Consider the following 24,794-nt stretch of genomic DNA (forward strand, 5'->3'; position numbering starts at 1 on the left):
TCCTCATCCCTGACTTCAGTCTCCTTGAAAAGTCTCTTTAGGAACAGACTTGTGGTTGCCCAGAGCGATGGAGTGGGAAGTTGGGGTCAGCAGATTAAGTTTTAATGTGTAGGGTGGATGGACAACAAGATCCGCTGGACAGCAAGGAGAATCTTCAAAGTTCTATGCGTGTGTTAGTCGCTCAGCCATGTCCGACTTGTTGTGACCCCACAGATTGTAGCCCACCAGGCTCCTCTGTCCATGGGATTTCTCAGGCAAGAATACTGGAGTGGGTTGCCATGCCTCCTCCAGGGGATCTTCCTGACCCAGGGATCAAACCTGGGTCTCCTGCATTGCAGGCAGACTCTTTACCATCTGAGCCACCAGGGAAGTCCTATGATAAACCATCATAGAAAAGAATATATTTCTTAAAAAGGGAATATGTGTATGAATACCTGAATCACTGTTCTGCCCAGCATGATAAACACAGCATGGTAAATCAGACGTGCCAGGTTTTCCCACGGCCCCGGCCTTCCCCACGTCTCCATCCCAGGGAGGAACACAGTTAGGGAACAAGCAGGCTTGTTTCCAGACCCACACTCCCTCTGACGGACAGTGAAGTCTGGAAAGTTCTCCAACCTGCCCAACTTTTGCTGCTGCCTACGTAAAACTGGGATAATAAAACTGATTTCTTTTTTTTTTTTTTTCATTTTTTATAGAAGTATAGTTGATGGTTAGAAAAGACCCTGATGCTGGGAAAGATTGAGGGCAGGAAGAGAAGGGGACAACAGAGGATGAGATGGTTGGTGGCATCACCGACTCAACAGACATGAGTTTGAGCAAGCTCTGGGAGATGGTGAAAGACAGGGAAGCCTGGAGTGCTGTAGTCCATGGGATTGCAAAGAGTCGGACACAACTGAGCAACTGAACAATACCGAAGATGATTTATAATGGGCTGCTTTCTGCTGTACAACAAAATGATTCTGTTATACATTCTTTTTCATATTTTTTCATGATGGTTTAGCATAGAATCTTGAATATAGCTCCCTGTGCCATACAGTAGGACCTTGTTGCTTATCCACATAAGATTTTTTTTTAAAGGTTAAATGAGAAACGTCTGTAAACTGCTTAGTCCAGGGCCTGGCATGACCAGAGCTACCATCGTTGAATCTAACACATTATTCTGGTCTAATTAGTATTTTTCAGGACTTAATCCAGCAACCTCAGACTTCCTTTGGCTGCTCCAGAGTTAATAAATTAGAAGCGCACACAGCCAGCCCTGTACTTGGACACTGTTTTGGGCGCTTCCTGTCGCCGGGAGACTTTGCTGTGGCGGACCTCTGCCCCATTCGAGCCCGAGGCCGCATCCAGGGAGCTGCGAGGCACCTGCTGAGTGGGGGCCATCGGAGCACCAGCCTGAGAGGTCGAAGAAACAGGTGAGTCAGAAATCACCGAGCTGGCCCAGAAGCGCTCCCCTCTCAGTGAGCGAGTCAGGATGGCCGAGTACGTGACGCTTGAGCTCAATTGTTTGGACAACTGTCAGGTAAAGGGTCATTCCAGAGGATTTGTGTCTCTTACACAAAATTCATTCTCTTTCTCTGTAGATAGGAGGTTAGTCCGGCCTCTTCAAAGCGTTAAATCAAGAGGTCTGAAAGGAAACTGGCGGTGGGCAAGCTGAAGTTTTCAGAGAAGCTTGAAACGCGAGGAAGTGTCTCTGGGCAGTCTGTGGATCACAGTGTGGACGAGCGTGGAAATGGTGGTGAAACCGTGTCGCTGCTTACATGCTTCTCTGCTCTCAGATTCGCACACTGGATTCCCAGAAGCAATTCCACCGTCATCAGCAGCAGCTTGGGTTTGTAAAGGTCATTTTTTGCACCGTCTATGAGCTGTTTAGGTTCCATCTGTTCTAAGACCGAGATTTAGAACTGGGTAACTGGGGGTGAATATTTGTCCTCTTAGAGTTCTAAATTTTTACCATATTACGGAGTTGAGAACATAACATTTTTTGAAAACAGATTTTTTTTTTCATATAATTGTATAGAAATTTGTATTTGGACACCCTTCAACAGTGGAAAAGCTCATTACTCACAACTCTGGGTCACCCCTCAGCACTGCTGTGTCCTTCAGCAACAGGCGGGAAAACTAGAAGTATCCTTTCTAAGCCTGAGATTTATGTTCCGATATTTAGAGTTTATTTAGTTCCAGTTGTGTCTTAGCTTAAAATAAATCCTTGGGATGGTGGTTGGTCTAAAGAGGTATATACTTACGATGTTATTTTTGGAAGCTGCTAGACAATGAAATGAAAACTTATGATTTTCCTTGAACTTGGCTTGAGAGTAAGATCAAGATTTTATGAAGTTGGGGGTGAATACATTTACTCTGGTCAGACTTTCTCACTTGTAAAGGAATGGCTTAGAGCAGAGCCCAGAATCGGCAGCTCAAATTCTATAGATATTTTCTTAGTTCTGTCCCCATTTATGGATCCATCGTTACCAAAATCGTCCGTCATCCTCTTATTTAAAAAAGTAATTATTGGTACTCCAATATATTTGCATTATAAACACATATTATTAATACCATCCTGTTGTTTATTTATTGCACATAAATGCTACCCAGATAATTTAGGTTTGGCCTTTTATAGGAATGGCTGGAGAGGTTTTCCTTAGGCGTATACGGTGTTTTAGTTTAGTTTTTTAAATGGGACTTCTGTGTCCTCTCCTCATGAACCCTTCCCTGGGTCGGGAAGATGCCCTGGAGAAGGGAATGGCAGCCCGCTCCAGTGTTCTTGCCTGGAGAATCCCACGGACAGAGGAGCCTGGCGGGCTGCAGTCCATGGGGTCGCCCAGAGTCGGACAGGACTGAGCGAGCAGCACTCGTGACATGTGCGTGGTGTGGAGGATGTGGAAGGCAGGGCGGTGTGTGTTGCCATCACCGCGTGGAGCACATCTGCTCATGTGCGGCGCGAGGCCATCTCTGCAGCATCTCTAACACGCGGCTTCTGCTTTCTAGAAAAGTCCTTTTTTGTCTGTTTCATTCGTTTCCTTTTTGCTATGAAAAATTTGAAACCTTCATAAAAGTAGAAAGCATAGTACAAGGATCCCCCTACACTCACTTCAACACCTACATTGAAGAATTGATAATATTTGTCATATTTGTCTTTTAATTTACTAAAACAGTTTAAAGTAAACCGATGTCAAGATGATTTACCCTAAATTCTTCAACCTGCTGCTTCTTCAAAAAACAAAATAAAAAACACATACCATCATTACACTTACAGTTACAGGTATACATTATTAACCTGGTAGCTCAGTTGGTAAGGAATCCGCCTGCGGTGCAGGAGACCCCGGTTTGATTCCTAGGTCGGGAAGATCCGCTGGAGAAGGAATAGGCTACCCACTCCAGTATTCTTGGGCTTCCCTGGTGGCTCAGGTGGTAAAGAATCTGCCTGCCATGCGGGAGACCTGGGTTCGATCCCTGGGCTGGGAAGATTCCCTGGAGAAGGGAAAGGCTATCCACTCTGGTATTCTGGCCTGGAGAATTCCATGGGCTGTATAGTTCTTGGGGTCAGAAAGAATTTAACTCGACTGAGCCACTTTCACTTTCACTATTAACTAGCAATAATTCCCTAGTTTTGTCTAAATATTCTGTATATATTCAATTCTCTGATTTCCCTTTAGGATCAAATCAGAGTCCTATTCAAGACCACACGTTCTGGGTTTGTTTTGTCTCTTTTAACTCAGAACCACACCCAGCTGTTCCACCTCTCCTGCCTTTCCTCAACGGCAGCATTGGCTTGTTGAAAAGACTTGGCCAATTTGTTTTGCAGAATGTCCAGGGTTTTAGATTTGCTTGATTGTTTTTCTCGTGGTACTGTTTACATGACCCCTTTATCTCTTCTCTATCTTGTAAACCTGAGTTTCCCTAGAAAGGTGTGATTCATTCTAGTTAAACATGGGGAGCGAGACAGTCCAGACCTGGGTGACACTGGATCCTTCCTGCTGTGTGACATCGGGAGGCGAAGATTTCTTCCTTCAAAGGCATCTCTGGAGCAGCTGAAACATGTACCATTTCTCATGTGTCTTAAAAAACATCTCTGGACCTGAATCCAGAGCTGTGAAGGTCATTTAGCCTCTCTGATCTTCAGTTTTCTTGCAAGAGACAAAACCAATACATTTGGCACTCAGTGGTACTCGGTACGGCTGGGGGATTGGTTCCAGAACCCCCACTGAGGCCAAAATCCAAGGATGCTCAAGTCTCTTTATGTAAAACGGCATAGTATATACGTCTAACCTACACATCCTCTCGTAAAACTTGAAATCATCTCTAGATTGCTTGTAATACCTAATGCAATGTAAATGCTCTAAGTGCTATATCATTGTAAATGCAATGTAAATGCTATGTAAATAACTGTCAGGATACAGCAAATTCAAGGTTTTAAAAACATTTTTTTTAATGTTTAAAATTTTCACCTAGTATTGAGGCTTTTTTTAAAAATTACTTTTATTGGAGTGTAGTTTCTTTACAATGTTGTGGTAGTCTCAGGTGCATAGCAAAGTGAATTGGCAATGCATGTACACATATCCCCTCTTCTCTGAATTTCCTTCTGATTCAGGCCACCACCGAGCATCGAGTAGAGTTCCCTATGCTATGCAGTAGGTTCCCATTAACGATCTATTTTATACATAATATCAATCGTGTGTGTATATAAGTCAATCCCAATCTTCCAGTCCCACCCACCCCTCCACCACTTCCTTGGTGTCCATCCATCAGCTTTTGCTTTTTGGAATTTTTCCCCCCAATGTTTCTGCTATGCACTTGGTTGAATCCCCTGATTCAAAACCCAAGAGGTACTATTCTTATCATCTCCGTTGTATAGCTGAGAATCTGAGGCACAAAAAGTTTAAGGAATTTCAGGCCAGTCGCTCAGTCATGTCTGACTCTGCGGCCCCATGGACTGCAGCACTCCAGGCTGCCCTGTCCATCACCATCTCCCGGAACTAACTCAAACTCAGTTTAGCTGTGGTCAAACTGCTGGTGAGAAGGGGAATTGAGTGCAAACTCAACCAGCCTGACTGCAAGGCCCGGGCGGGAAGTCACCAAATGAAAGTACCGTATATCAGTGAAGCAATGACAGAAATACCATTAGGTGTTGCATTAGCAGATGGAGAAGGTGTTCTTCTGTTTCTGCTTTTTTCTTTCTTTTTTTCAGACTTTCACTGATGTTATCCTATTACTTGCATAACCACAGTATGAATAGGTATTTACAGTGGAAGACATACAGCGTGGGTATAAAATTACAGTCAGAATCATTTCTTACTTACCTGCACTCTGCTCCTGGTGCAGAGAATAGAATAAAAAGAATCACATCAACAATAATAAAGAAACTTTGCCTAGAGGAAAACAGACATATTAAGTGATGCCATAAACAGACACTCTGTATTTTCTGCTTCACAATTCAGTTCCTTTTGTCCTCTCTCATTTGACATATGGCTCACTTCATAAAAACGTTTAAATATTGATTTCCAAATAGCTTCACGTGGTCCTAAAACAATATTGACACACCATGTGGGTTTTTGGAAGGATCTGTTCTGCTGTTTCTATGAAAGATGTTTAGGTTTTTCTTCCCCAGGATTTTTGAATCAAGAGGATTCATTGGTCAATTATACTCAAACACGATGACCATGCAATTTCTCTTTTAAAGGCTGTGGTTGAGCCAGTTTTAAAAGGCACGGCCGTCAGTAGGTCCTCTGGGTTAAACCTCTCAGATGAGCATCTGTCCTCTCCAAGATGTGAAATCATACTTGGCAAAAGGCATCTCAACCCCCAGAACCCTCAGTCAGAGCCATCATGATTTTCGTCCACACACAATAAAGATAGCTGTGAAAACTGTTCAGTCTTCACCAGATTTCTGCCACTGAAATCAGTAGTACATTTTTTTCCTGCCCTTTTCATTCTGCTACAAATATCAGAAATAACAGTATATTTACTTTGATAACTATAATAATCCCAATCCTGGAAATATTTACTCTCACTTATATAAAAGCCAATAAGATATTTGAGGGCTTCCAGGTGGTGCTAGTGATAAAGAACCTGCCTGCCAATGCAGGAGACGTATGAGATGAGGGTTCAATCCCTGGGTCAGGAAGATCCCCTGGAGGAGGGCATGCCAACCCACTCCAGTATTCCTGCCTGGGGAATCCCATGGATAGAGAAGCCTGGTGGGCGTCCATGGGGTCGCAAAGAGTCGGACACGACCGAGCAACTTAGCATGCACACACGCAAGGTATTTGGAATAGATTTAAAATGTGTATACATCAACCTGATATGGGAGAGAAATGACAATGTCCCAGCAAGCTGTGGTTAAGGTAACTATGCCGCAAAATTGAAAGAGCATCTTTTATCATGACTGGATGTTTCCAAAAAGGAAAAAAAAAAGTGTCCTGAACTATTTGGGGACTTCCCTAGTGGTCCAGTGGTTAGGAATCCGCCTGCCGATGCAGTGGACACAGGTTCGATCCCTGGTGTGGGAAGACTCTACGTGCCTCAGGGCAACTAAGCCTGCCCGCCTTAGAGCTCGTGCTCCACAAGAGGGTAGCCCTCTAGAGAAAGCCCGCGCACAGCAACGAAGACCCAACACAGCATTGTATAAATAAATAAAGTTTTAAAAAATGATCATATGGGGGGGTTGTACGGTGTTATCAGGGCTTCCCAGGGCTCTAGTGGTAAAGAATCCCCCGGCTCATGTAGGAGACGCAGGAGATGCAAGAGACCTGGGTTTAATCCCTGGGTTGGGAAGATCCCTGGAGGGGGGCATGCCACCCCACTTCAGTATTCTGGCCTGGAGAATCCCGTGGGCAGAGGATGCTGGCGGGCTACAGTCCACGGGGTTGCACAGAGTCAGACACGACTGAAGTGGTGACTTAGAATGCACGCACGCATAGCGTTATTCATACCAGCCAGGGTGTATTGATTGCTGACTATGTGCTAAGCGCTTTATGACTTAATCTCTACAACAGCCCTTTAAGGCAGCTTCCTCTATTATCCCCCATTTACAGATGAGACCCCTGAGGCTCAGGGAGACTAAGGCGCTCGCACAGGGTCACGCAGCCCTTCGGGGGCAGAGCCAGAAGTCAGACTCAGGACTGACTCCAGAACTCAGTGTCCCTGGCTCCCCGCGGATGACAATAGTGACCACAGTTTTTGTCAGCTAAATTTCAACCCCTGGGAATGTGTGAAGTCCTAACAGAGTACCTGGTACTGAACCCAGAACAACTCTGCACAAGGAACTGAGTTGCGAAGCAAAGCTTTAGAAGCTGGACTTAGATTCACACTCCCTGTAAGGACTTTTCTCAGCACTGTTGGGGTGTGGGTGTGTGGGGGGCTCTGCCTTCCAACCTCCGCAGCCCCTATAGGCTTTCTCCCCGAGGACTAAGACCTACCAGGGTGTCTGCAGCGTCCCTCCCCTCTCTGCCTCCCCCTCCAAGCTCTGTGGGCAGTGTGTCTTCTTCTCCCACCGTCTCGGGTTTCACCCAGCAGCCCATCAACAAATATTTCTTGAGTGAATGAATGAATGAGTGAGTGAATGGACAAATAGCTGTCAAACCAGCCACAAGGGGAAAAGCTCGCAGAGGTTCATACACAGCAAGCTGTCGGTCTAAAATAGCCCCAGAATGACCAGAGTATGTGCTTAATTGCTCCGTTGTGTCCGAGTCTTTGGGACCCTATGGACTGTAGCCCACCAGGCCCCTCAGCACACGGGGATTCCCCAGGCAAGAATGCTGGAGTGGGTTGCCATACCCTCCTCCCGGGGCGCTTCCTGACCCAGGGATCACACTCACATTTCTTTTTCTGTACTTTACTTTCTGTGTGATTGGGTCCAGACACTTAATCTCTCCTCCTTGTTTTCTCAGTTATAAAATGATGTTATGATTATTGTTTTTTAAAATATTTTCTTGGCTGGGCCACACGATTTGTGGGATCTTAGTTCCCTGACCAGGGATCGAATTCTCACCCCTTGCATTGAAAGCTGAGTCTTAACCATTGGACTGCCAGGGAGGTCCCCCAGAATGATGCTATTCAGTTATCCTTCCCAAAAATTAAAAAAATCTGCTTTAAAAAAATGTAGATTGTCATATTAAAAATATCTGGAATCATAAATACCAAGATAATGATGCTATTGTCTTTAACTGTGACTTATTTACTTTTTATCTGTATCTCCAATATTTCCATAATAATATAAAAAAAGCAAATAAACCATGCATGATAGATCAAAGTTATCCTCCCCAGACGGCCCCGGGGGTCCCGTAAGGGCGTGTGGGCCGGTGCTCCGATGCTGCCTGCCCTGTTTCCTGGTCCCGGCTCTCTGCAGCCTTTGTGCGTTCAGTGGGGGTGGGCGACCTGTCTGCCCGGGGGGCGGTGCCTCGGAGAGAATTCAGGGCCCCCTGATGCCACTCAGAAACAAAACTAACTGGGGCCAGAGAAGGACGTCCGTGAGGCCAGGTCCTGCGTGCGCGTCCAGGAGCAGAGGAGGCCAGCAGCCCGCTCCCACCTAGAGGGCCCAGAAAACGGCGCCTGGAAGCCCCAGAGGCCTCCGGAGTCCCCTTCCTCGTCTCCATCTCAGCCTTCGCCACCCTCGCTGTCTAGACAGAGCCAACAACCTGACTGTGTAATTAAGCCGTGCGGTCACCCTGGAGACAGCAAGGGCCGAGAGACACGCCGGGGTCCAGACCAGCACCTGCCCAGGTGGGAGGTCCAGGAGCCACGAGGAGGCAGCGCCCCACCTTCCCCTCCCCATCCATCCTTTTTTAAAAAAAAAAAAATGTATTTAATTAACAGTTTAATTGGAGGATAATTATAATACTGTGATGGTTTTTGCCATACATCGACATGAATCAGCCACCGGTATACATGTGTCCCACCCGTCCTGAATCCCCTCCCACCTCCCTCCCCACCTCATCCCTCTGGGTTGTTCAGAGCATCGGCTTTGGGGACCCTGCTTCATGCATCAAACTTGCACTGATCATCTATTTCACCTAGGGTGATTCCATCTTTATAGAGGAAAAAGGGGAAACCAGACTCAGATGGCTCCCATCCTAAGATGCTTTCCTCCTTGTTGGGTTTACCCGAGCACGTGTGACCCCCAGCCTCGGCTCTGACTGGCAGACCTTAGAGAAAGGAGAGAGGACAGCCCAGGGAGCAGGGAGCTTGCGAATAAACGGTGCCTCTCCCTGGGTCTTCTCCACCCCTCCCTGCACCCCAGTCCCCGCCCCGTGCCCCCTGTCACCACCCTCTGCTTCCATCTGTGTCAGAGGAAACCCCTTGAAGCATCTGCGAAACAAACAAAAAACCCACAAGGCTGTCTTCTTCCTCCAAGGTTCTTGGCACTCGTTTTCAAGACTGAAATTATCACAGAAAATGATGTTGGTGGGTTCAGAAACTTAAGTTTTAATTCTCAGCCCCCAAGCAAACATTTCAACCAAAGATCCCCTTACCTTTTTTTTTTTTTTTAAGTGCAAAGTAAGTTTCTCCAGCAAAGAAAGACCTAGTATTTTCTCAAGCTTTCTTGCAAACAGAGGCCCCTTAGACAATATTTACATCTACGTGTGGATGAGTGGAGACTGTGCTCCGGGCACTTTGAATAAGAGAGGCTTTGAGAGCTTCCAGTAAGGCTGGCGGGTATTGAGGCGTGATGGTGTAGCCCGGGGAGCAAGCCCTGAGTCGTGAGAAGGATCTCACAATTGTGGAGTGTGCGCGAGGACCACGCCTGTGCCAAGTGCCCTGCATGAGTGCGTGTGCTTGGTCGTTCACACGTGTCTGGCTCTTTGCGACCCCGTGGGCTGCAGCCCGCCAGGCTCCTCTGTCCTTGGGATTCTCCAGGCAAGAATGCTGGAGTGGGCTGCCATTTCCTGCTCCAGGGGATCTTCTCGATTCAGGGATCGATTCTGCGTCTCCTGCGCCTCCTGCATTGGCAGGCGGGTTCTTTACCACTGCAGTCTGGGAAACCCATAGACATGAGCTTCCTGTTTGACCTTCATGACCACCCCACCAGGCAGAAACGAATCTTCCTGATCTACAGGTGAGGAAACCGAGACACAGCCTTAGAGCAGGGGTCCTGACGTGGGCCTCTGCCCCCAGGCCCTGCTTCTCCTGTGCGGTCCTGCGTCAGCAGTATTTGCAGTTTGTGTTTTCACAAGCCCCCCAGGGTGATCCGCCTACACCTTCCCCTCTGGCGCTGAGCCCAGTTCTGACTCTGACCCTCCTGCGTCCTCAGGAAGCTCAGTTGCTCATCCTTAACATGAAAATGGGCTCACGACTGTCGTGGAGAATTCAGTGGGACTCAGCAGCCGAGATTTCAGTGCACCATTTTTGAATTTTGAGTAAACAGCACTATGCCAATGGCAGCAATAATTAAAACCTGATTTTCAAAAAGCTACCTTTGAATGACAATAGAAGTAATACCCACTCAGTATAGGAGATTTGCAAAATAGAGAAAACAAAATTCTCCTGTAAATCCACAATCCCGAGATAACCACGGAAACATTTAGTTGACTTTCTTCCCAGAATTTCCTTTCCATGTATGTTTGTGATCAAATACATTGTTTTTACCAAATGGGGATCATTCTATATGTATACATTCATATCCTGAATTTTTTTCTCTTCACATTTACATGATGAGCAATTTTTACTTTAAGCTCGTGAATACAAAGACTGCCTTCCAGGTCTCAGAGTCTGGGTCAGGAAGTTCTTTGCACCTAGTTTGATTTGTTTTTGTAAATTTTATTGAAGTGTAGTTGATTTACAATGTTGTGTTACTTTTCACTGTACAGTACTATATATTCTTTTCCATATGCACAGGATACTGTGTCTTGTTATAGATTGCATGCTATGCATGCCTGCTAAGTCGCTCCAGTCGTGTCCGACTCTGTGCGACCCTACGGACAGCCGCCCATCAGGCTCCTCCGTCCACAGGATTCTCTAGGCAAGAATCCTAGAGTGGGTTGCCATTTCCTTCTCCATGTTATAGATTCCTCTTAATTTTTGTTAAGTGTACACAGAGTATGGCAAAATATTAACACCTGGTAAATCAAGATGAAATATTCTAGGCTTTTAGCATTCTTGGATGTTTTATAAGAAAACTTTTGTAAGAAAGTGTCAAGGGAAAACAAAAGCAAATGATTTACTCTAGTGCTCCTCACAAGTCAGACGGGCTGAACCCTCATCACCTGAAAAAAAATTTTTTAAATAAAATTCTGAGTACTAAAAAAAAAAAAGAATAAAATCCATCAATTTAAGAATTAAAATTGAGACTGCCCTGTGCTTGAGTATTTCAGAGATAAACCCACAGGTTCAGAGTGAGAAGCTCATGAAGAGGGGGTGGGGGGCTGGAGGCAGGTCAGGAGACTGTAGAACTCTGCAGGAGCCCACCTTTTTTCTGGGCGTCGCAGCCCCTCCATCTGTGGGGTGAGGAATGAAATCTGGGGTTCCAACTGCATGCATTCCTTCCAAGTAGGAATTGTCTGGTTTTCTATTTTAAGTCTCTGTGCCCCAGTACTCAGCACGTGCCTGGCACATGGTAGGGATGCAATAAATCTGACGGATGAATGGATGGGTCAGTACATGAACTGGTGAATGAATGAAGGCAGGAAGTGGAGAAGGTGGGCAGCTGCCTAAGGGTATACACGAGGCATCTCTTCTGCTCTCCCTTGGCTCTGTCTTGAGGCTTTCCAGATGGTTCAGTGGTAAGGAATCTGCCTGCAGTGCAGGAGACCCGAGTTCCATCCCCGGATAGGGAAGATCCCCTGGAGGAGGGCATGGCCACCCACTCCGGTATTCTTGCCTGGAGAATCCCATGGTGGGATTCCGTCCATGTGGTCACTAAAGAGTAAGACACGACTGAGCATGCTCACACCAGTTTGGCCTGTCTATGCCTCAAGCTCCACCACGAGATTACTTCCTTGCAGCAGTCTTCAAGAGCCTGCTTTCACAACCGAGCATCCCTGGGAGGGCTCCCGTTACATTTCTTAGCCTTTGCAAATATGTTGATGTGGGGTTTTAGGAAAAGGCTTTCCTCCCATTTGCCATAGTCAATAACACTGTAGGTAAACCAGCTTCCTAAGCTGAGTTCTCTGTTCTTTTGAATATTCATAAATTGTCTGCCCTTTAAAGGTATTGTCTCCAGGAGCAAGGAGACTTTGCCTTAGAAAGCTCGAGGAATGTCTGAAGCAGAGAGATCATAGGATATTTGCACTGAAAGGTCTTAGGGTGTGACATTTTGTTCCCTGGCAAGGATGGAATCATCTGGTTAGGGCCATGTGGCCCCTACAACCTGGAGACTATGTGTGTGTGTGTGTGTGTGTGTGTGCGCGCGCGCGCCTGGAAATGGAGCTTATTTATTTTTAAAAATTTAAATGAATTTCTGTTGGCATATAGCTAACCTGGACATTTTTGCTCTGGGAAGGGCTAGTGGCTAGCAGAACTGAGCAAAGACACGCCTGAACTGAGGGGGGTGGCTCTTGAATTTGGACTTGGCACTTGTCATGTCTTTGTGGGAGAATCTTAAAGCTCTCAGCTGGCTCTTCAGTTGACAACCAAGAGGAAGCAAGACAGGGGTGCGACCCATGCCGCTTCCCCGCCTCCCCTGCAGCCAGAGGTCATCAGCGCACCCCCATCATGAACGTGTCTGCTTCCACCCGTAGCGTCCGACCGTTTGCACCTACGGATTCCGAGTCAGACCAGGTGGCGGCTCTGCCCCAAGCCCTGCAGTGGATTTCCGGCTCTGGGCAGAACCTGAGCCGACATTCACACGTCCTGTGTGACGGGGCGTTCTCTGCCAGCCTTCTGACCCATCTCCTGCTTCTTTGGCCCCGTCTCTCTCATCCTGCCGCTCTGTTCCCACCCCAGGGCCCCAGGCTCCGCCTCACTCCCTCACTGCTCTCTGGTCCACCCAAAAGCAGGAACCTTGCCCCACACCCTGCCCCACTCTCTATCCCCATGCATGCATGCGTGCTAAGTCGCTTCAGTCATGTCTGACTCTGCGACCCCATGGACTGTAGCCCACCAGGCTCCTCTGTCCATGGGATTCTCCAGGCAAGGATACTGGGGTGGGATGCCATGCCCTTCTCCAGGGCATCTTCCCGACCCAGGGATCGAAGCTCCTCTCTTACGTCTCTTGTGTTGGCAGGTGGGATCTTTACCACGAGTGCCACCTGGGAAGCCCTCTCTACCCCCAAACCTGCTTTATTCCTCTTCATTGCATCTCTCACCACACGACACTTGATATGTTTGTTTCTTTATCTTTTTCCCAGCTAGGATAGAAGCTCCCTGAGAATAAGGATGCTAGTTCAGTTTGCTGCTGTGGTCCAGTGCCTAGAACCTTGCCTGCATTCTAATTTTTTTTTTTAAGTGAATATTGAATGAATCTTAAAGAACAACAATGGTATGATTTTATTTTATTTTTATACCATTTTTGTACCATTACCATTTTTCCAATTCAGTGTTCCTCTCTATCATTTTTTATTACAGTGTTTTTTGTTTCAAAGGAAAACCCAGACTCAGAAGGAGTAGGCAGTTGTAAATCAATTCTGAAATGCCATTAAACATGAAATGAGTTTTTCCATTTGCTCCACAAACAAGGCTCAGGAACAGTGGCCATCTGACTCTGCCCCATGCGCCTGGGTTTCCTGGGTTATTTAAGGAGGACCAGAAAGCCCGAGTTGGTGAACAGGAGGGCATTTGGCATTGTTTCACATGTTTAGCTGCAGAACTGTAGGGGCAGGTATGAGGACTAAAGTTTAAATGCAGAGGTTCATAACATTCAGGGGATAGAAAGATGACTTTTCTCAACTTGATCTAAAGAAAAAACTTATTGAAAATTCACCAATTCGTGCAAAACTCGGTATAACAGATAGGTTGTGTTTGGTGTTCGTGGGTGCTAAGTCACTTCAGTGTGTCCGGCTCTTTGAGACCCTGTGGACGGTGGCCCACCCAAGTCCTCTGTCCATGGATTCTCCAGGCATGGATCCTGGAGTGGGTTGCCAGGCCCTTCCCCAGGGGATCTTCCCACCCCAGGGATTAAACCTGTGGCTCTGTGTCTTCTGCATTAGCAGGCGGGTTCTTTACCACTCGGGTCACCTGGGCAACCTTGTCTAGAACCCTGGTGGCCCAGTGGCTGAGACTCCGAACTCCCAATGCAGGGAGCCGGGGTTCAATCCCCGGGCAGGGAACTAGATCCCACATGCTGCAACGAAGACCCAGTGCAGCCAGATAAGTAAGTAAAAATAAATGCATTTTAAAAAATTGTCTAAGTTTACTGACAATACAAGGATGCACTGGCCTGACAATTTCCTTTCCCCCTTTATATGTATTAAATCTACCTTTTAATTTCATGAATGACATCCGTCAAGCTACCAGCCCAAGAAAAAGGGAGCATATTTATCTCACGAGCGGATGTTATGTCTCTGAAATGACCCTTCACAACCTCAGTCAAGTCCCTAGGTCAATATTTCTCAAACTTCCGATATTTCTCAAACTTTATGAGGCGGAAGAAATCACCTAGGGAATCCTATTCAATGTGTGTGGATTTCTGAGCCTCATGCAGCGAGATCCGGATCTCTTATACTTGGGGGGAGGCTGAGAGGGGGCTGGTAAAACTGGGGAATGGGGTGCAGCGGAGCTCCCAGAGAGCCCGGACCCCCTCGAGGCGACCAACGCGCTGCCTGATGCCACAGACTCCACCCAGGGCCTTCTTAGAGGTTCTGAGGCTGAGACAGCTCTTCTGGAATGTTCTCCTGTGAACCAACTGAGGGATCTCCCCAGAAAGGAGGGCAAACCAGGGGCTGAGGAGAAACAAACACCCCAAGATACAGCACTTTAATAGACTGACTCGGAAGCCTCCGACATTTTGCAAACTCTCTTTGGCAATTATCAAAAGATAATTCTTGTTAATCCTGTCAAGACAAGCTTTCAGATGATAGATTGATAAGGACACCTCCTTTTAACATTTGAGACTGTCTTGAACTTACTGCATCAGTTATAGTGGCCCCTCTGGACCCGTTCTGGTTTCTTACTGCTCGTTTCTGATGCTAGAACAGTGACCCGGAGCTGAGCCCAGCTTCTCCATCAGAGACGTCCAAGGGCTGATTTCAGGGGGCCTGGGGAAACGGCCCGCAAACCGTACACCCTGAGAGCTACTATAGCCTGTGAAAATTCTTCAGTTAACAGTTGCGATGGGAGTGAAAGAGAGGGAATGTATTAGTCCCTCAGTCATGTCCAACTCTTTGCTTCCCCATAGACTGTAGCCGGCCAGGCTCCTCTGTCCATGGGATTCTCCAGGCAAGAATACTGGAGGGAGTTGCTATGCCCTCCTCCAGGGGATCTTCCCGACCCAGGGATCGAACCTGGGTCTCCTGCATTGCAGGCAGATTCTATACCACCGGATGGGGGTGGTATAGACTTTATGTTGGCTTTCTCCCCATGAATCCTGTCTTCTGTTTTCATTGTTTTAAAAATGCACATATCATGCACAGACAGTCCTTGTTCAAAACAAACAAAACACAAGCTATAAATCAAAACAGAAAATCCCCACAAATCCTCCCCTAGTTTAGATCCACACACAGAGCCCCACGCTTCTAGGTTGGGTCATGTCATTCCAGACCACTTTTGAAGAGTTTAAAAAAATGTCCTTTAGGCCAGGGAAAGGAATAGATGTTCACTTGACTCCCCAGAGGGCTTCCTTTGTGGCTCAGCTGGTAAAGAATCCACCTGCAATGTGGGAGACCTGGGTTCGATCCCTGGGTTGGGAAGATCCCCTGGAGAAGGGAAAGGCTACCCACTCCAGTATTCTGGCCTGGAGAACTCCATGGACTGTATAGTTCATGGGGTTGCAAAGAGTCAGACACGACTGAGTGACTTTCACTTTCACTTTGCTCCCCAGGGCTTTGGCCAAACCAACCTGCCTCCTTTCTTTCTCTAAGACCTGAATGGCTTTGCAAGGTCGGGACAGCGTCACTCTGCTCCGTGGCATCTCTCCACCAGCCGTCAACCTGCTGCCTTCCTGCTGAACTCGATTCACTGAGGATCTACTCTCTCAGCTTACTGTCTTCCTCTCCATTTGACTCCCATCCCCATTCTGGGTCATTTCAACACACACCAGGGTCTCTTAGTTCCCTGACCTGTCAGTAACTTGTTCCCCGTCCCCAGCATCCATCTCCCATCTCAGCTTTGTCTTGGCAGCACCAGTCATGATAACCGACACCAACTACACACTCTGCTCCCGGACCAACACCTCCCTCCCGCTCTCCCTAGCTGCCTTTTGCTCGATTGCTTCTTCCTCTTGCTTGGACATACAAGCCCTTTTCCTTTTCCAGCTGTTTGCTCTTACTTTTCTTCAACCTAAGTGGGTCTTCTTACAGCTCCTCACTTTGCTGGATTATTCTCTGGTTCAGTGTCTCCTGAAGATGTCCCCTCTCCCGGGAAGCCTTCCCTTCCCCGCTCTCTCTTTAACACCCTCTTGTCTCTTTCACGGAGCTCATCACAGTCTGTAGTTCTCTTGCTGTGTATTGTTTTATGTAGGATGAGAACTCTTAGGGTTTTCTCTCTCAACAACACACGTGAAGTTTTCTTAAGTTAAAAAAATCCCAACGATGCAAATGAACTTCTTTATAAAACAGAAATAGACTCACAGACATAAAAAACCAGCTTACGGTTATCAAAGGGGAGAGGGGGAGGATAAATTAGGAGTTTGGGATTAACATACACACACTGCTATATAGAAAATAGGTAAACAACAAGGACCTCCTGTCTAGCACAGGGAACTCTACTCAATGTCTTATAATAAACTATAATGGAAGATAATGTAAAAATGAATATATGTGGCTATGGATATATGTATAAGGGCTTCCCTGGTGGCTCAGTTGGCAAAGAATCTGCCTGCAATTCAGGAGACCCAGGTTTGATCCCTGGGTCAGGAAGATCCCCTGGAGAAGGAAAAGGCTACCCACTCCAGTATTCTGGCCTAGAGAATTCCATGGACTGTTTAGTCCATGGGATCGCAAACAGTCAGACGACTGAGTGACTTTCACTTCACTTCACTTCACCCACTCCAGGATTCTTGCCTGGAGAATTCCAGGAACTTAAGAGCCCGTGGGCTATATAGTCCATGGGACTGCAAAGAGTTGGACATGACTGAGTGACTAACGCCTTCACTTTTTCATTTATGTATAAATGAATCATTTTGCTGTACATCTGAAGCCAGCACAACATTGTAAACCAACTATATTTCAATTAAAAAAACTTTAAAAACCGCTAAGAAAAAAAAAATTCCAGCTTCAGGATTCAAATGAAATTACTTAGTGGGAATTCCTGTTGGTCCATTTCTGACACAGAGGTCCTACCCAAACCCACCCCACACAGCGGTCCTCTCAGTCTCATCTTGGGCTTCCTGAGCCCAGGGGCTACCTGGATTAAAGACCCCACCCTGCAAACGGACCCAGAATTTCTGAGGCCTGACCTCCCTAAGGAGTTTTGTAGAATGGCTATCGGGAGCAGAGGAGGCAGACCTCGGGGGGGAGGTCTTGTGTTTCCATGTCCACAGAATCTGCAGAGTGCCTGGCACTGAACAGGCAACACAAACACCTCTCAAACTTGGCAGCTGGATTTATGCCCACATTTGCAGATTTGTGAGCACAATAAAAGGTATTCTAAGCCACTGTTTTATGGTCGTTTTTATGCAGTAGTCTTACACAACGCGACCAGATATATTGAGATTCCATGGGCCTCACAGTCACTCGGGAGAAAGCAGGTCTCACAGGGGGAAAAAATGTGGTGGTGGGGAGGGATTCCTGGGCCCCAGGGGAGGGACGGGGAGCTGCCAGGAACGCAGGTACCAGTGGGCAGGGCGGCCTGGGCCTGCGGCGGGCGAACAGGAGCCCGAGGAGCCGAGGGCAGGCTGACGAAGGGAGACGGGCCCGCTGAGGCTCACAGAGCCCGGGAGGCCGTGAGTCACGTCCCCCAGTGGGGAGGCTCCGCCTGGGCCATTCTATCAGAATCATTTAGTGAACTTCTCTATGCGCCAGCCACTTGAGAGGCTTTTGCAAACACGCTATCTAATCCTTGCACTCTAAGAGTAGGTGTTATTTTTTCTCTTTTGCTTCAGTTGTGGGGAACCTGAGCCTAGGAGACCTGAAAGAGCCTGCCAGAGGTCACAGAAATCGGAAGTGGCAAAATCAGGGCTCAAACAGGACCCTGTTCGGTGAACAAACCACTGTTCCTGCTGATCCCGGTGACGGGTCACTATGAGCCCTGAGCCTCAGTCCCCTCCTTTAAAATGGGAGTGGGTGGGTGCTGGTTCTCGGCCGGCGGAGAGGAGAAATAAAATAAGACTCATTAGACCAAAGCTGTGTGGTATGACCGCCACTATCCACACACGGCTGGTCTGAACCGGGACACGCCCTCAGCATAAAATCCATAGCAGATTTCAGAATCCCCGTGAAAAAAAGATGACCGTGACTGTTAAGTCCATGGAACCTGAATATATCTGGTCTCGTTGTGTATGACTGCATAAAAACGACCATAAAACTTAGTGAAAAAAAGATGGTAAATGGGCTCAATAACTTTTTATAGATTCCAAGTTGAAATTCTAATATTGGGCTAAGAATATGACATTAAGGTCGATTTTACCTGTTTCTTTTTACTTTTTAAAATGTGGCTGCTAGACAATTTATCATAGACGTGGCTTGCATTATGTTTCCTGTAGGCGGCTCTGAGTTAATTCCTCGTGTGGGACTATTAAGGGGTGGCCGAGAGTCAGCTTGGCGCAGCCCGCATCACAACCTTGCGATTCTACCATTTCTCTTATCTCCTCGGATCGGATACTTTTCCTCTGTAACCTCGCTGAATCCTCACAAGAGCCATTCTGTAATTTGATGATGGTTAAAAAAAAAAAGAAATTCTTTCCCGGGTTTGTGGGTCTTCTTTCTCCTCGTGTACCTGCCTGCAGTCTGTGATGCGAGCAGGCTGTGAGAAGGGCTTTTCTAAAGGGCCACAAGCAGAGGGCGGCTGGAGGACCGCCTTAGGCTGGAGGACCGGAGGACCGCCTTAGGCTGGAGGACCGCCTTAGGCTGGAGGACCGCCTTAGGCTGGAGGACCGCCTTAGGCTGGAGATGCTGCTTCCGAGAGCGGGAGAGCGCATGCGCGCTGGGAGGGGAGGGGCCTGGCTGCAGGGACCGTCTGGGCGTGGTCTCTGCCAGGAGCGAGGCCTGGCCGCCGTCCGCAGAAGGTTAGCCCGAGAGGGTCGGTGGCACTGCTGGCCTCTGAGAGGAGGGCTGCCTGCCGCCCACCTGGGGATCGCGTGCGTGTGCGCTCAGCCGTGTCTGACTGTGAAACCCCACGGGCTGTAGCCCGCCAGGCTCCTCCGTCCGTGGGAGTCTCCAGGCAAGAGCACTGGAGTGGGCTGCCGTTTCCCACGCCAGGAGATCTTCCCGCCCCAGGGGTCGAACCCGGGTCTCTTGCGTCCCCTGCACTGGCAGGCGGGTTCTTGGTGGAGGGCTGCCTGCTGCTGCACGCGGACCTGGGTCCTTCCTGCAAATCCAGGCAAGCCGCTGGGGGCCTCGGTCAGGGTTGCCAGGTCAGACTTCAAGGCAGGCCCCATGCGAAAGCAGATTTTAGTGTAAAATAGAGATGTGTACCTAAAGTGAACCTTCCACAATCTGAGATAGTAAGGACGTTCGGAAAACCTGGAACCCCCATCCCTTCCTTCTTCAAGGAGTCTTGCCGAGTTAGGAGCCTTCTGTTATGTGATAGAGGGGCCACTCCTCTGGTGTAAGTCTAAGGTACTGACTCTAACTGTCACTCGGAGAACAAAGCGGACTTCTCTGGAATGAATCATGCCTTAGAGAAAAAAGTCACATGCGTTCCTTGGGAACTTTGCAAGCTCACCCCTAGTCCCAGAGGGACAGAGGATAATGATTTCGTGTTGTTGGCTGCTTACTCCCTAGGGGTTCTGAAACATGGGTTTTCCTTTGAAAGGAGAGATGCCTCGTTTTTTTCCCCTAAAAGCCATCACATGGCTCTCCATGGCATGGTTTGGCCCTGGCACCCACCACAAAGACAGCTGTGTGTCCTTTGGGGCTGTGTGCCAGGCACACAGACTGCCCAGACTTTCTGCCCGTCTTCCGTACGGAGGGCAAAGCCCCAGCTTCTGCCAGCCCAAGGCCACCGGAAGGCTGTCTGGGAACGGAGACAGCCTTGCTGCTGCCGCTGCAGCGGGCCCGGGCCTGGGTGTGACTTCAGGCCTCCACGCCCTCTGGCTGCCTGGCTCCCGGGGTCAGGTACCGCGAGGTTGGAAAGGCCTGGACAGGCAGCTTCGTTTGACAGACAAAGGGACCACGTGTGGCCTGCCAAGTGTGTGATCGGGGCTAGCCAGGAATGTCTCCTTTGCTGGGAGAGCCTTGAAGGTGGTGACTGCGTTTTTTTTCTTTCAAATGCTTATTTCTTTGTCTTTGCCAGGTCTTAGTTGCAGCATGTGGTCTCTCTACTTGCGGCATGTGGGATCCAGTTCCCTGACCAGGGGTCGAACCCAGGACCCCTGCACTGGGAGCGCAGAGGCTTAGACCATCCTAGGTCAGAAGTGGGGCTGGGGAGGGCACTGGGAACAGTCGCTGTTTATATACTGGGAATCGAGGGTAGGGAAGGATGCCCTTGCTCCCTGACTGGGCGCGGAGGACCTGCACGAGTTCTGGCGGGAGAAGGATGGGAGGGTGGCGAGATGAGCTTTCATTTCACATGGGTTTTGCACACACACACGTGTATTTCACATCGAAAGAGAACACAACGTGCCTTAAAAGTTTCACACCTGCAATCATTTCTATGTGATTATTTCTGGCCCCCCAGCCCCCGATCCCCGCACCGTGTGGCCTGCGGGATCTTAGTTCCCCTAGCAGGGATTCTGGGGTCCTAACCGCCGGACCGCCGTGGGAGTCCCTACGAGATGATTTCTGGATAGGAATCGCGAGTGATTTCTTTCTTTTACTGTGCTGTATTCTGCCTTTTCTATGGTGAGTATATAGGACTTAAATAGTACAAAATAAGAGCTGCTTTTAAAACGACATCAAAGCTGACAGATTTAGAAATGTAACCAGACCTATGCGAAAGCAGGTTGAGAAATAAGCATTTTTTACATTTGAAAAGTGGTGACTTAAAATACCCATTGACCCCTCCCTTCCCGGGGCTGTTTACACTTCTCTTCTGTCAGGTACCTGGTGGTTGTTGTGCACGGCTTTTCTAGAAAAAGTCATGGAAAACATGACTGACCAGTGCATTTATTCCAAGCTGCTGTCCAATTGTTACAAACAGCCTCCATTCTGTTCAGTGATTTAATTTATCTATATATGCATACACACATATATATAATGCAGTAAAATAGGTAATTTTATAGTAAAATCAATCTGAAATTATGAAAATCAAGCAAATAATAGAGTGGGAACTCTCAAATATCTGACCCATATATATATATTGTTCTTTACAATGTGTTATCATTTCAGCACTCAAAATGAACAAAGTGACACAGTGTGAGAAATATTTGTAAGTTGCACAAGAAACATGTTTTTGTCAGTACGCTCTTTTCCCCTCCTTTAGACAATTCACATGGAAGACAATAAAGATTAGCCACATAAGGGAAAGTGAATAGAACAAAACAAGCCTATTTACAGGCACACGGCAGCCCTTTAACCCACCTCTAGGTGGGACTCACTATACTCTCAGTCCCTTTTAAGTTTTATTTCAGCAGTTCAAAGAATCAGTCCACTAAAAATATTAAACCTAAAGAAAAAGTATTGATCATTTTAAAAGCACACAGTACTGAAACGGTTTTTACAACAAAACTCTGTGCATTGGCCTGTTTATGATTATTTCAGTTTTTTGCTCAATCTAGTGGAATATTCTAAACCAAACAGTCCTACTGTTTGCAAGAGGCTTAACAAGTGGTTGGTTTTCATGGCCATCATGACTTTATATCCGTCCTTGGTTTTCACACAGGTCTCTCTTGCTTTCAGCTTGTTCAGTCGCTCAGTCGTGTATGACTCTGCGACCCCATGGACTGCAGCACGCCAGGCTTCCCTGTCCTTCACCATCTTCCGAAGCTTGCTCAAACTCATATCCATTGAGTTGGTGATGCCATCCAACCATCTCATCCTCTGTCTTCCCCTTCTCCTCCTGTCTTCAATCTTTCCCAGTATCAGGGTGTTTTATGTTTTCAGCTATAAAATTGATAAAAGAAGAAGTTAATATAATGGACAGAATCACTCCTCCAGAATTTGGAGACTTTGAGACTTGTCACCCCAACAAAATAATGAGCTCTTTGAAGGCAGGAGCTACCTTAAGTCATTATATATATATATACACGGCTTTATATTCTCCCTAGACTAAACAGGGGGCTTCCCAGGTGGCTCAGTGGTGAAGGATCTGCCTTCCAAAGCAGGAGCTGCAGGAGACACGAGTTTGATGCTTGGGTTGGGGGGATGCCCTGGAGGAGGGCATGGCAACTTACTCCAGAATTCTTGCCTGGAGAATTCCATGGACAGAGAAGACAGGCGGGCTACAGTGCATGGGGTCAGACATGACTGAGCAGCTAAGCATGCACACATGCAGACTAAATAGAGACTGAATGAATGGATGGCAAAAATAGCACCTCGCACCAAAAACTGATTTTGTGAATTACTAGATTTTCTAGGCCTTAAAAACACCATACACTATTATTAAATGCAAAGGGAAAAATGGTAGCTTTAGACTGGAGAGAGCTGGCAGACAGTGCCTGAAACGTGATTAAAGTGGACACCAGGGACTTCCCAGGTAGCCCAGTGGCTGAGACTCTGCTCCCAATACAGGGGATCTGGGTTTGATCCCTGGTCGAGGAACTAGCTCCCACATGCCGTAAGTGAAGATCCAGAGCAAATAAATATGACAAAAAGCAGATGTTATCAGTAAGGGGACAAACTGACATGGTGCCTTGAGAAGGACAGCATCACCCCCAGGGTGTTCCTGCCAAAGGTACACAACCTCAATCAAGTCACAAGCAACGTGAGACAGACTCACATCAAGAGAAAAGCTACAAAAAACCAGCAGGTCTAGGCTCTTCTGAAATGGCGATGTCGGCGAAGACCACACACAAAGGAAAAAAGGGCCTAGAGACGGTTATCACCCTAAGTGAAGTAAGTCAGAGACAATCTAGTATCACTGACATGGGGGACCTAACATGGTACAAACGAACTTACTTACAAACCAGAAACAGACGCACAGACTGCGAAAACAAACTATGGTTACCAGGGGGGAGAGGTGGGCAGGGATAAACTCAAAGTTTAGGATGAACAGATAGACACTCCTATAAATAAAACAGGTAACCAACAGGACCCACTGTACGGCCCAGGGAACTGTACTCAATACCTTGTATTAGGTTGGTGCCAATGTGACTGTGGCTTTGGACCGTGAATTCTAGATCACTGTAACTAGGCTCGAACACATCTTTATTAATCAAAATAGGAACCAGGAGGATGGAGTGACCACTCACCTGGAACCAGACATCCTAGAATGTGAAGTCAAGTGGGCCTTAGAAAGCATCTCTACGAACATAGCTAGTGGAGGTGACGGAATTCCAGTTGACCTATTTCAAATCCTGAAAGATGATGCTGTGAAAGTGCTGCACTCAATATGCCAGCGAATTTGGAAAATGCAGCAGTGGCCACAGGACTGGAAAAGGTCAGTTTTCATTCCAATGCCAAAGAAAGGCAATCCCAAAGAATGCTCAACCTACTGCACAATTGCACTCATCTCACACTCTAGTAAAGTAATGCTCAAAATTCTCCAAGCCAGGCTTCAGCAATACGTGAGCTTCCAGATGTCCAAGCTGGTTTTAGAAAAGGCAGAGGAACCAGAGATCAAATTGCCAACATCTGCTAGATCATAGAAAAAGCAAGAGAGTTCCAGAAAAACATCTATTTCTGCTTTCTTAACTATGCCAAAGCCTTTGACTGTGTGGATCACAATAAACTGTGGAAAATTCTGAAAGAGATGGGAATACCAGATCATCTGACCTGTCTCTTGAGAAACCTGTATGCAAGTCAGAAAGCAATGGTTAGAACTGAACATGGAACAACAGACTGGTTCCAAATAGGAAAAGGAGTACATCAAGGTTGTATATTGTCACCCTGCTTATTTAACTTATATGCAGAGTACATCATGAGAAACGCTGGGTTGGAAGAGGCACAAGCTGGAATCAAGTTTGTCGGGAGAAATATCAGTAACCTCAGATATGCAGATGACACCACCCTTATGGCAGAAAGTGAAGAGGAACTGAAAAACCTCTTGATGAAAATGAAGGAGGAGAGTGAAAAAGTTGGCTTAAAGCTTAACATTCAGAAAACTCAGATCATGGCATCCGGTCCCATCACTTCATGGAAAATAGATGGGGAAACAGTGGAAACAGTGTCAGACTTATTTTTTGGGTTCCAAAACCACTGCAGATGGTGATTGCAGCCATGAAATTAAAAGAGGCTTACTCCTTGGAAGGAAAGTTATGGCCAACCTGGATAGCATATTTAAAAGCAGAGACATCACTTTGCCAACAAAGGTCCGTCTAGTCAAGGCTAAGGTTTTTCCAGTGGTCATATATGGATGTGAGAGTTGGACTGTGAAGAAGGTTGAGCGCCAAAGAATTGACACTTTTGAACTGTGGTGTTGGAGAAAACTCTTGAGAGTTCCTTGGACTACAAGAAGATCCAACCAGTCCATCCTAGAGGAGATCAGTCCTGGGTGTTCACTGGAAGGAC

Source organism: Muntiacus reevesi, chromosome 10, assembly GCF_963930625.1.
Source record: "Muntiacus reevesi chromosome 10, mMunRee1.1, whole genome shotgun sequence".
Lineage (NCBI taxonomy): Eukaryota > Metazoa > Chordata > Mammalia > Artiodactyla > Cervidae > Muntiacus > Muntiacus reevesi.